We start from the raw sequence: 12562 nt of genomic DNA, 5'->3' as shown, positions 1-12562 counted from the left end.
AGAAAAGTGTGGTGTATGCTCCAGGCACTGCAGACTTGTGGGGAAACCATTTCCGTAACTTTTGACGCGATTTTCTAAAAGTCACTTTTTTCCTTTTTTATGCTGGGTGTTTGGATTGCCAAAAAACTACGCGGACGATTTTGATGCCGGTTAGTTATTATTGTAGAGATCTGAACTGATCTCTAAAGGCTAAACAGTTTTGAAAATAGCGATTTTTTCTGTACTTTTAATGCCCAAACAAAGTCTATTTTTCTTACTCCTTTCAAATAGACGCCATTTTGTGAAAAAATAACAGTTTTTTCACAGAAACTTCCTGCCAGATTAAAACTGTGTGCCTGACCGAGACTCGAACTCGGGACCTGTCGTGCTTGAGTAGCTCAGATATCAGAGCACTTGCCTGCGAAAGGCAAAGGTCCCGAGTTCGAGTCTCGGTCCGGCACACAGTTTTAATCTGCCAGGAAGTTTCATATCAGCCCACACTCCGCTGCAGAGTGAAAATCTCATTCTTTTCACATTTCAAAGGTGCTGATCATAGCTGGACTTATATGTTTTAAGAACTTTTTGGTCTGGTCTGTTTCAGACCACACAGTTACGTGAACCAGGTCAGTCCGCCTAACGGTGCAAAACGTGCATTACTATCCTCGGCGTCAGTTTGTTTAGTAACTGTTTAATATTTTGGGAGAAAAGGTTTTTTAATAGGCGTAAAAGATAGATGAATGAAAGGGTATAAGCACTGTTTGACTTATCTTTTGATTTCACCTCCACAAAAATGTTGAAAATTAGGTAAAAATCGAACCTCTAGACCAGAAAAACCCCTTAAGACACTGAGCCTAAAAAGGCTAAGAGATTTTTAATGAGACTCAGTCTAAGAAGACCAAGAGATTTTAGTCACATTCCTGTTGCTTCTGTTGTACCGTGTCCATGCTACACACAAGTTACACTATCGTCCTGCCACCACTATGTGGGGCTGATTTGACAACTAGATGCCGCGGGAGGCGGACCTGCCGGTATGAAAGGACGCGGAGAGTATTGCTTGGTCAGGAGAGACGTAGTAACAGCATAAAGGGTCGGCCAGCAGAAAACAGTGACACCTAACGTAGAGCACTCACTGGATGCCACCTGAGTAACAAATCCATCAGAGACCCTAGTATAGCTGTCCACGTCTACTCATGGTGAAGTCACTGAGGAGTTAAAACGCGATGAGCAACCACAGCAAGACCAAGCAGACACCTTATACTGACAGAAGTATGGTTATAAGAAAATCATATGAAATCATTGGAAGGAATCACTCGAGAGTCCAAAGTTCTACCAACAGTACAGCTAACAGAATTACTGTAGGCAGGGGGTTAAAAACGGTGGCGCAATATGATCGAGCAGCTCATCGTAAGTCAAATATTTCTGCAGTCATTGCTAAATGACAGAGGGGGTGGAGCAAAGAGAGACGCCATTGGGCAGTGAGCGGCTGGAAACGAGTGATATGGAATGATGACACGCTCTAGGCTGTGGCAAACCGATGGAAGAATTTGGATTTGGCGAATGCCTGCAAACGTTACCTGCTATCACGTGTGGTGCCAAACGTGAAATACGAGCAGGTGATGTTTTCCGTGGTGGTCCCATTAACGCGCTTGGAGAAACGCTAAATGTGGAAGGATGTGAACACAGTTCACTCTGTTGGGTACTGCGCGGAGTAGAGGAAGAGTTCGGAGACATGATCGTTTCTATCAGCATGACAATACAACTTCTCATAAAACAGTGTCAGAGAAGCAACGGTTTGTGGTCACTAACATCCCTCAAATAAACTTATGTGTCCAGAATCCTGGCGTGAATCCAGTGAATACCTTTGTAATCAGTTACAACGTCGACTTGGTTCCTGGTCCCAGCGTACACATCATTATCTCCTCTGGTTTCCGCTCTTGCGGAAGATTGGGCTTCCTGATGTGTTGGCAGAAGAGCCAACACCGTGTTGCTAGAGGAGGCCGAAATGCACGCGTTTAAGCTCACGCAGACTGGCGTGAGGTCTGGAACAGTTAAAGGAGTTATAGTAGCCAAAAATAGTACATAGCTTCTGGAATACTTAACTTTAATCCATAATTGGAGAACATCGCTCTTGATGATACATTAATTACAATCTCAATATAAACTGGTAATGGCGCCTTGCTAGGTCGTAGCAAATGACGTAGCTGAAGGCTATGCTAACTATCGTCTCGGCAAATGAGAGCGTATTTGTCATTGATCCATCTCTGGCAAAGTCTGCTGTACAACTGGGCCGAGTGCTAGGACGTCTCTCTAGACCTGCCGTGTGGCGGCGCTCGGTCTGCAATCACTGACAGTGGCGACACGCGGGTCCGACGTATACTAACGGACCGCGGCCGATTTAAAGGCTACCACCTAGCAAGTGCGGTGTCTGGCGGTGACACCACACTTCCATTCATCCACAGACATGGAAACTTTCCCCAAATTTCAAGCCGTCACGGAGACGAAGATTGGTCACATCCTTTATAAATTTCTACCACAAGGTGACCGGATAGTTTTGGTCTGATGTTGTATATGAATTTCTATTTTACTGGCTGCCAGGCTCGATCATCATTAACGAAACTAAATGTTACATCCTTGCTGACGTTAGACTTCTAGTCCTGGATGTAGGCAATGTATCTGAATAACTAAGAGCTGAACAAGGACAGTAATTTCAAACATCAATTATAAAAATAAGAATGTTAGTGTAACACGCATTAATGTTCGTGTTTCTCAGGGCGGTTAGAGTGGGCTCACAGTGCTCAGTGACTGGGTTTGTACGACGCTATGAGCAGTCTCACGCTTGGCGTCTTGTACCAGCTGTCAGCGGCGAAGAACTGACTGGAGGCGGGCAATGACCTGTGGCGGGTACGTGCGATGAGCTGCTGTTTCAGATACATCTTGGCGACTGGTCGGTGCGTGGCAGATGATGGACAGCCGTCAGCAGTTAAACACCTTTGGTCCATTTGTGTGAATAAAGCGGGTTCAGACCCTTATTCATCTTCCGGGTAATAGATGAGGCTGTCCCCGCAGTTGCGATATTAGGCAGTGAGGCTGTTTGGGAACCTGTAGTGACATCGGCTTCATGTAAGAATTAGAACGTCGTTTCCAAATCAGAAGGGACGCTGAAAGGACCTGAGACTAATAGACGAATGGATGTAGTGGAATAGCACTAACAGCTCCAAAGCTTTAATCGGAAGTGTACGGAGTAGGGGTGCCCATGAGAACGAGTCGTTGGCAGCAGGGCAAGACGAAAAACAGCATGGAATCAAATGGGAAAAAAATCTGAATTAGTGTCAGAGTCAGAATGTAAGATCCCCCCCGCAGTACTAAGCCTCCACAGGTATATCTTGCTTAAACCATATCTCGATAGCATGTGCTATACGCGGAGTAGAATACAACCGGTCCTTCCTTCCCATTTGAGACTGCAAAAATAAATTTGACCCTTTCCTAGATCAACCTACTGAATCAACTCTTAGATTTGCTTCCTCCGTTTTCTGTGTGTTGCTCTTGGTGCCGCAGTCCTTTGACGAAGTCCTCCTAGTGCTTTGGATTCGTTTGGAGATGAAATAGCCGACCTATACGGCTATTAAGTGTAAATGCAGATATCTAACCTACGTCAAACAAATTAGGGGATACCATTACGGTGCATTTATTAAAAAACACCGTAAAATAATTCACAACAAGAAATACCAGAACCAAGGAAAAATGAGAGCATTTGCGATATAGAGAACCGGTCTGGACTGCTTGCTTTAGCCAAGTAAAGAGAATGGCACACAACACTTAATGTAACTTTAGAACTATTCATATGTTGTCGGCAGAAGGCACAAGAGTAAAAGTCATTTGTTTCGTGATATACACTGTTTACTGCTTTTTGTGAGCATGGTACATTTTTCTGGGACTGGAAAGTAGTCGATTTATCGCCAGAAGGGTATAGGCCTGAAAGGCTTGGTTGTCCAGTATCCTTGGCAGGATGGTGTCTCAAAAGTAGGGCATTAGTGCTTCCTGGGTGTCATTCAGTTTTCGTAGAAGTGAAGCAGTTCCCTGAAATGATAATTGTACACAGTTCTGCCGCTAATTCATTTTCCACACGTGCAGTGCTGCTGCTCACGATTGATTGATCCTGAATGTGGATGAGAGCGAAATTACAATTTCTGTTCGCACATCAAAGAGGAGTCGTTAACCCGCGTTTCCCTTACATGAGGAAGACCATTGCTTCCATCCAAAATTACGGATTGTCCAATCCAAAGTAACGCTCCCACCACCAAATGCAGTGCAGACTGTGCTGACCACTGGAGGGAAACCGCTTGAAACCAGTACCAACCTTATGAATTGTTATGATATTATTTACAAGGGCCAGTGGAAAGTTTTCGAAGCTTTGCACTGTTTTTATGTAGGACAGGGAAGTATTCATTTGTCAGATTCGTAGCAGCACTGAATCACAAATGGTTCAAAGGGCTCTAAGCACTTCGGGACTCAACATCTGAGGTCATCAATCCCCCAGACTTAGAACTACTTAAACCTAACTAACCTACGGACATCACACACACCCATGCCCGAGGCAGGATTCGAACCTGTGACCGTAGCAGCAGCGCGGTTCCAGACTGAAGCGCCTACATCTACATCTAAATACATACTCCGCAATCCACCAAACGGTGCGTGGCGGAGGGTACCTCGTACCACAACTAGCATCTTCTCTCCCTGTTCCACTGCCAAACAGAAGGAGGGAAAAATGACTGCCTATACGCCTCTGTACGAGCCCTAATCTCTCTTATCTTATATTAGTGGTCCTTCCGCGAAATATAAGGTGGCGGCAGTAAAATTGTACGGCAATCAGCCTCAAATGCTGGTTCTCTCAATTTCCTCAGTAGCGATTTACGAAAAGAACGCCTCCCTTCCTCTAGAGACTCCCACCCGAGTTCCTGAAGCATTTCCGTAACATTCGCGTGATCATCAAACCCACCAGTAACAAATCTAGCAGCCCGCCTCTGAATTGCTTCTATGTCCTCCCTCAATCCGACCTGATAGGTATCCCAAACGCTCGAACAATACTTAAGAATAAGTCGTATTAGTTTTTTATAATTGGTCTCCTTTATAGATGAACCACATCATCCCAAAATTATATCAATTAACCGAAGACGACTATCCGCCTTCCCCACAACTGCCATTTCATGCTTGTCCCACTTCATATCGCTCTGCACTGAGCTCTACACTACTAATGGAGTTTAAACATTACGGGATTCTTTTTCCTATGCATCTGCATTAATTTACATTTATCTATGTTTAGAGTTAGCTGCCATTCTTTACACCAATCACAAATCCTGTCCAAGTCATCTTGTATCCTCCTACAGTCACTCAACGACGACACCTTCCCGCACACCACAGCATCATCAGCAATCCGCTCGGCCACAGCTGCCGGCTACTGAATCACACCTCCAAGTGGTGCTTGATGGTGGCAAGTTCCTATGGGACCAAACCGCTGAGGTCATCGGTCCATAGGCTTACACACTACTTAATCTAACTTGAAATAACTTACGCTAAGGCCAACACACACACACATACACACACACACACACACATACACACATACACACACACACACACACACACACACACAAACACACACACAGACACACACCCTTGCCCAAGGGAGGACTCTAACCTCCAACAGGAGGTGCCTCGCGAACCGTGGCAAGGTGCCCAACACCGCGCGGCTACTCCGCACTGCATGTGGAGCTTGGTGGTTGTAGGAGTTCAGGAGAGAACAGAGACTTCAAACGATTCGCTTCCCAGCTCTTGTCTGGTGCCGTCCGGTAAACTCTCACTCGACGTGAAGAACTTACGTTTCTCTCACGCGGTAGCATAAGCCACCTTCTGAGCACCTAACATGTAACTCATTTGATTTCGCATGATGAATGCTCAGTTGTTTATAGCAACATTTGTCTCATTTGTCTAGGTCTTGCGAGCCGCTCAATAGTGGAAAGTTTTCAAATAACTTACAGGAATGCAGCTGGGTGACGTCATTGTCAACCACCAGTATTTTGACAGGATCACACCCTGCCATTCTCCAGGTATAAACAGAGGGACGGAGTTAATACTCCCTCACCCGCTGATTACCAGTTTCCCTATCGATAACTTCTGACGTCAGTCATCTTTGGTTTGCGATGGCGCTAGTGTTTGCAGTGTATGTGAGTTTTATCTTTGCGGAGTTTCCCTGAGAACAGAGGTTTTAAATTCCTTTGAACAGTGCTTACCTGCTGCAGTTACGCCTTGAAAATAGCAGGGTGTTCCTGTTGAAATATTGGCGGTTGTCGACGAAGTCACCCGGCTTAACTCACGTAAGTTATTTGAACTCTGTATATTCCGCGAGAAACTCAGGTCTAACAATGGAAAGTTTATTCATGTTTTCTTCTTCCAGTCCTCCAATTACACATGACTCCCACTGAGTTTAGAGTCATTTCGTTTCAGTTTGCTATACTTTTCAGATCATTGCTCCGTACTGAATATTTTTTCCTTAATTAGACTAAATAAAATTTTAGTATTCTCGATCTGACTTAGTAGGTGAGCATTGCAAACTAAATATAACCATCTGCATTTCTAGGATATTTGCTTCATTGTGACGTTTTTCTGTAGTGTGCTGTTGCCAAGCACTATTTTTAAAGACATCAGAGATGCAGAAGTGTTGATGAGAGTCAAATGCTCCCACGATTTTATAACAAGAGCGGTTGGTCCACCAGTTAGTGCACAAACTACTGAGCCTCATTTCGACCGCTTAAAAGCCCGTTAATTGGGTTACTATTCGTGTTAATTGCGTCATGCGTCCACTGTTTGAACATTATGCGTACTTTGTACTTAATTTGCATTGGTAATAAATCAACTAATTACACTCCGGTATATGTCTTTTTGTTTAACACGTACCATCCAATTTTCACACAAGAGACATTGAATTTAGCTGACAAAAATAAATAATATAAAAATGGAGCAAATGAAGCAGGGAGAGGGAATAAATTCGTCTAAAAATAACACTGGCAGGAAAAGCACTGAGAACCGTAGGTGGAATGAAAACCCCTACAGCAGACGACATTCCCTCAGGTTTGCTAAGAAGTTTGGAAGAGCTGCGGTAAGACATTCCACATGCTACGCAAGTTATATGAGGTAGGGGAAATACCGTCAGGCTTCAGGATGAATATAATAATTGCGAACTATCATCTCTTTAATATGTCATGGACATGAGTTACCTACAGAGGAAAATAAAAAGTTCTGAAAGCCATTCTCGGGGAAGATAAGAAAAGAATAGACCTTTCGAAACAGAAACAGAAAAATGCTGAAGATCTGATGAGTAGATCGAGTAACTAGTGTCGAAATAATGTATGGAATTGAGGAAAAGCGAAATGTGTGGCGTAGCTTGATGAACATGAGAATGCGCCTTCTATGACACATTTTCAATCATCAAGCAATAATCAGTTTGGTAAGTTTGGTAGCAGAGGGATATGTGGGGGGGAAGGGGGGACAAAATAATACAGGGAGACCCAGACATGGATACAGTAAACGTGTTTAAATAGATGTGGGCTGCAGTAGTTTTTCGGATACGAAGAGGCTTACATAGGATAGAGTAGCATGGAGACAAACATCAAACCTGTCGTCGGACTGAAAAACACAACAGCGACGACAACAACAACAACAAGTCTTATAAACCAGGATTTTTAGTATGTTTGTACCTTAAACGAAGTTCTCATCAACATCAACTATGCTGGAAATAGAAGCGAAATGTTGTTATGATACGTCACTGAAAAAATTTAGTGGTCCACTCTTAAGATCTTCGTCAGAGGCAGGTGACGTGAAGGAAGCCGTACTGCTAAATATGCATCTCAAACATAAATATTATCAGCCACTGGAGGGAGACGTGCTGTTTGAATTTTCAAACTGGTAAAACACGTCGAAGTGTCTTTATACCACTTCATTTCGTCTTTTGGACAATTTACACTCGATGCCATACCTTTGATATGGGCTGACAATTGCGTCAGGATGTTTATTAAATTATCATCTGACGCTAAGTATTTCGGATAGCAATCGGCTAAGAGGTGTCCCTGTGATACGACAGCGGGGCTACTTAAGTCAGTGTTACACCTCTAACGACCGCGTTCCCGGTGGGACGTTGAACTCTGACCTTCCATCTTTCTTTTGTAAACGTGTCGTACCTAAGAGGTCATACGCAGCGGTAACGCCCATACCCTCACATTTCAAAACCTTTGGTGCTGCATTGATTCTCTGTAGTACGTCGTGCTGAACCTTAGAAGTATAACAAAACTGTAGCATTCACTTTAAGTGCTACTGCTACACTTCATTTACTACATTTCTTAGTAGCGCAAATTATGTTTGTTTCAGCCTGAAGAACGTCAATGAATTTCTCTTTTAGCATGTACATGGTGCCGTGTCAACTATATCAGTCTGCAGAATTTTTTTTAGCTCATGTAACTAGTTGAAATTCCACCACCGTAGCATACTCCAAAATATGCGGTTGTTTCTTTATTGCCTACTTAGCCTCTACTGCGCGTTTAAGGATTAAATTTAAATTGTGAATTGATTTCTTTTTGCACCCCATTACTTACACATATCATGAGGTAGGCTCTGTCTTAACCTTGGCCAAAAATACTTTCTCACAATTTAGTCCATTTCGTTTTGTAGCAGTGGCTTCTAACATGGAGGTTTACCTCTAAGGGGTAAAACGTACTTGTTCGTGAGGTAAAATGAAAAGAGCCCAGTCTTGTTTCGGTGACGAAGCTTACTTATTTTTAAATGCGTATTACTACTACCACTATTTTGTAGGTCTGTAATAGGTAATTATTACATAAGTTACCAACAATTCCTTTTTTCCCTCAATTATCAGCATTGCAGCGTGACAAAAGGTAATGGAGACTACAACTTTTGATACGAATGTATGAACAATTTCTTCACCACATAGTCCACCCACTATACACATACTTTGTACTCCCTATCATCCATGTATGACTGTAAAATTGGCACACGAATGTCACATATGCTTAAATATCTGATGAAAATTACTTGTATAAGTCTTAGAGAAATCCAGTAGTAACTCAGAAATTAGCTCATTTCACTTTGTAACAGATAAACGAAACAATTGACAGCACACCACAATACGGCAGTACCTATGTAATTGGTACTATATCAGTGCAACGCCTACTCAGTATTACTGTTATTATCATTATGATTTCTGTTGTTATTATTATCATTAATATTAGTGGCAGTGGTCAGATGCAAGCCACTGGTATCCTGAAGGTTCCCAATTTAAGCAAGTTCAGCATTAAAGAGTCCAGTAATGAAGTGAATTAGAAACAGTGAGTGTACTACAAGCATTTTAACATGGTTGATTTTACTTGCGGGGTGCTAGGGATAGCAGTGGTGTGTAGGAAGCATATTTTGTAATACGTGTCTACCTTCGATGTGAAAAGTTAGCTTTCGTTTCTGAGGAGTAGTTGAATGTAACACTGAGACCTGATTCATCATTCTATAGAACACATTTGTTAGAAATAAACAGTACCATCTGTCCGAATAATTGATGAGTTCGAGGTTTAATAGAACACCTTCATCATTTATCTTTCATTACTTTAAAAATTAAAGTACTGGAAGATAGTTTTCATTCTAGAGTTCAGTTAGGCGCTAATGTTGATGGTGGTGATAGTGGGGTGTACTAGGTAGTATCTAATTTTACTTAGTCACAGCATCTGAAAGGTTGGGAACAATTGTTCCATAGGTAATACTGGTACTACTGACTGATGTTCAAGCTCTAGAATGGTTTCTAAAATCATCTCTAATTGTATTTACATAGCTTACGAATTGTACTGACTGATCGATTGTACCAATTTTTCCACTTTTTCTACTCACATTAATTTTTCCTTGTTTTAAATTGTTTTCTTGGGCCGTCAGCAGTCCTTACCCTGGCGGACATTGCCACCATTCGTCGCATCGTAGGTAAACCCTGTTATTTTTACGTTGTGTAGTTTCCTTAATCATGCTTTCCACACGATCCCTTGGAGGAAACAACGAATCGGCACATCATGCTGTTCTCAACAATGCAGCGGTCTCTGCAGTGGTCCACGTTGTCGCTAAGCACCAGTCTGCGACGAGGCGGTTGGAGAGCAACCACGAGCGTATGAGTCTCAGTCGCCAACGTCTCAACAAAGCCGTAAAGTGTAACGAGAAGGAGGGGCAGCGACAGCATTCAGGAGGTAAGTCGTCAGCAGACAGCTGAGTTCTCCTAGTGCTTGGAAACCCAAGCACAGGTATGAGAGTATGAGGTTCATGGCACTGCCCTGCAGACGCATGACATCGTATACCATAGGCCACTATGCCTAATGAATATGAAGATAGCCGGCCGTTGTGACCGAGCGGTTATAGGCTTGAGTATGGAACAGCGCGACTGCTACGGTCGCAGATTCGAGTCCGCCCTCGGTCATGGATGTAGTTAGGTTTAAGTAGTTCTAAGTTCTAGGGGACTGACGAACTCAGACATTAAGTCCCATAGTGCTCAGAGCCAATATGGAGGTCTTTGTCACAGCAGTTACATTCACGGTAATTTGAATTTGGAGAAGCATGAAATTTGGAATATCATAGTAAAATCGGAATATTACAAATTACATTTTATCATATGGAAGTTTCTGTGCCAAATGCTCTACACAAGTCGAGTGTATCACACTATCATGTCTTGAAATACGGATTATCCATGCACGTATCAGAAGCACTTTTTCATTTGAGGAGAAATTGTAACTCACTACAGACGGACTTCAGTATTAAAATGTATTCTGTCTGAAAACTAATTTCTGTTTTTAATCATTGGTGTCTGTTTGTCGGAATGAAAAGCAATTTGAAATTAGGTTTAAGAATAATCAGATACAGTGTGTTAGCTTTAACGTCTTTGTGCACTGCAGCACCTGCCCTCAGTCCCAGTACATTAGAGCACAGTGCACCCGTAGTTTCTTTGCTTCTTCTCTGCCTGGTACCGGTACCGAATAAGCAGAGCTCCCTAGAGTCCTGCCGAGCTGTTCATACGTTGATTCATCTCGCTACCAATATTGGCACTCAAATGATACTGTGCAGAACAGGCCTCACATCGTAGTTGACACCTTGATGATTAATCGAATTTCGTTATAAGTAATTTTTAGCGCTAGGAATAATTTGTTTATGACCTGTTACGACACTGTGTAGCCCCTGATTTCATATAACAAGTAGCTATATTGTACCTTAAGTTGGAAAGAACACATAGAAAATGCGGTGGGGACAGCAAACCAAAGACTTCGTTTTATTGGCAGGATGCTTAGAAAATGTAAGAGACCTACTAAAGAGACTGTCTACACTATGCTTGTCCGTCCTCTTTTTAGAACACCGTTGCGGTGTGGGATCCTTACCAAGTAGGACTGACGGAGTACATCGAGAAAGTTCAAAGGGGGGCAGCACGTTTTGTATTATCGAGATGTAGGGGACAGTGTTTCACTGGCGTGATATAGGAATTAGGTTGGACATCATTCAAACCAAGACGGTTTTCGTTACAGCGGAATCGTCTTATGAAATATCGATTCACCAACTTTCTCCTCCGAATTCTAAAATGTTTTGTTGACGCCGACCTGCATATTGAGAACCGATCATCATAATAAAATAAGGGAAATCAGAGCTCGCACGGATATACAGTATATAGGTGTTCGTTTTTTCCGCGCGCTGTTCAAAATTGGAATAATAGAGAATTATTGTGAAGGTAGTTCGATGAACCCTCTGCCAGGCACTTAAGTGTGATCTGCAGAGCATCCATGTAGATGTAGATGTAGAAATGCTTGTCTTCTTCCCATTTCCCTTCACTAACCACTTCTACATCTAAATTGAGCCTTTGCATTTTCCCTATTCGGATTTTCTAGCTTCTCTACCACGTTCGAGCTTCTGCCACTCCACGCACCGACACGTAGAACGTTAACCTGTCGTCGGATATTCAATCTTTTTCTCATGGTAACCTCCCTATTGGTAATTCCCTCCCGGAGATCCGAATCGGAGACTATTCCGGAATCTTTTACTAAAGGAGAGATCATCGTGGTACTTTATCGATTACAGTCCACCTGTCCTGCGGATACACGTTGTGTGTCTTTAATGCAGTCGTTCCCATTGCCTCTGCATCCTAATGTCGTTGATCATTGCTGATTCTTCCGCCTTTAGGGGCAATTTCCCACCCATAGGACAAGAGAGTGCCCTGAACCTCTGTCCAATCCTGCGCCCTCTTTGACAAGGCCGTTGGCAGAATGAGGCTGACTTCTTATGCCGGAAGTCTTCGGTCACCAATATAATTATTACTCGAAATTTAAGCTGGGACGGGTTTCGAACGTGGATCCGAAGATGATTTGATTGCTAAACAAAGATTCTAACCGTAGGCCACGGGTCACCTTCCAGGTCCTTCTCCAATTCAAGCATTTGCTCCGACTTTGATGACCCCATTATCGACAGGACGTGAAACTCTCATCATCCTTCCTTCTTTGAAAATATTCAAATTTTA

The 12562-nt window shown here is 42.9% G+C and overlaps 1 pseudogene; it reads left to right on the top strand.

Moving 5' to 3' along the window:
- The window catches only part of LOC126418786 (uncharacterized), a 160835-nt pseudogene that overhangs the window by 77540 nt on the left and 70733 nt on the right, over positions 1 to 12562 (top strand).

This window comes from Schistocerca serialis, chromosome 9 (assembly GCF_023864345.2).
Source record: "Schistocerca serialis cubense isolate TAMUIC-IGC-003099 chromosome 9, iqSchSeri2.2, whole genome shotgun sequence".
Taxonomy (NCBI): Eukaryota; Metazoa; Arthropoda; class Insecta; order Orthoptera; family Acrididae; genus Schistocerca; species Schistocerca serialis.
The sequence above is the reverse complement of the archived record's forward strand: the minus strand, read 5'-3'. Positions and strand labels throughout refer to the sequence as shown.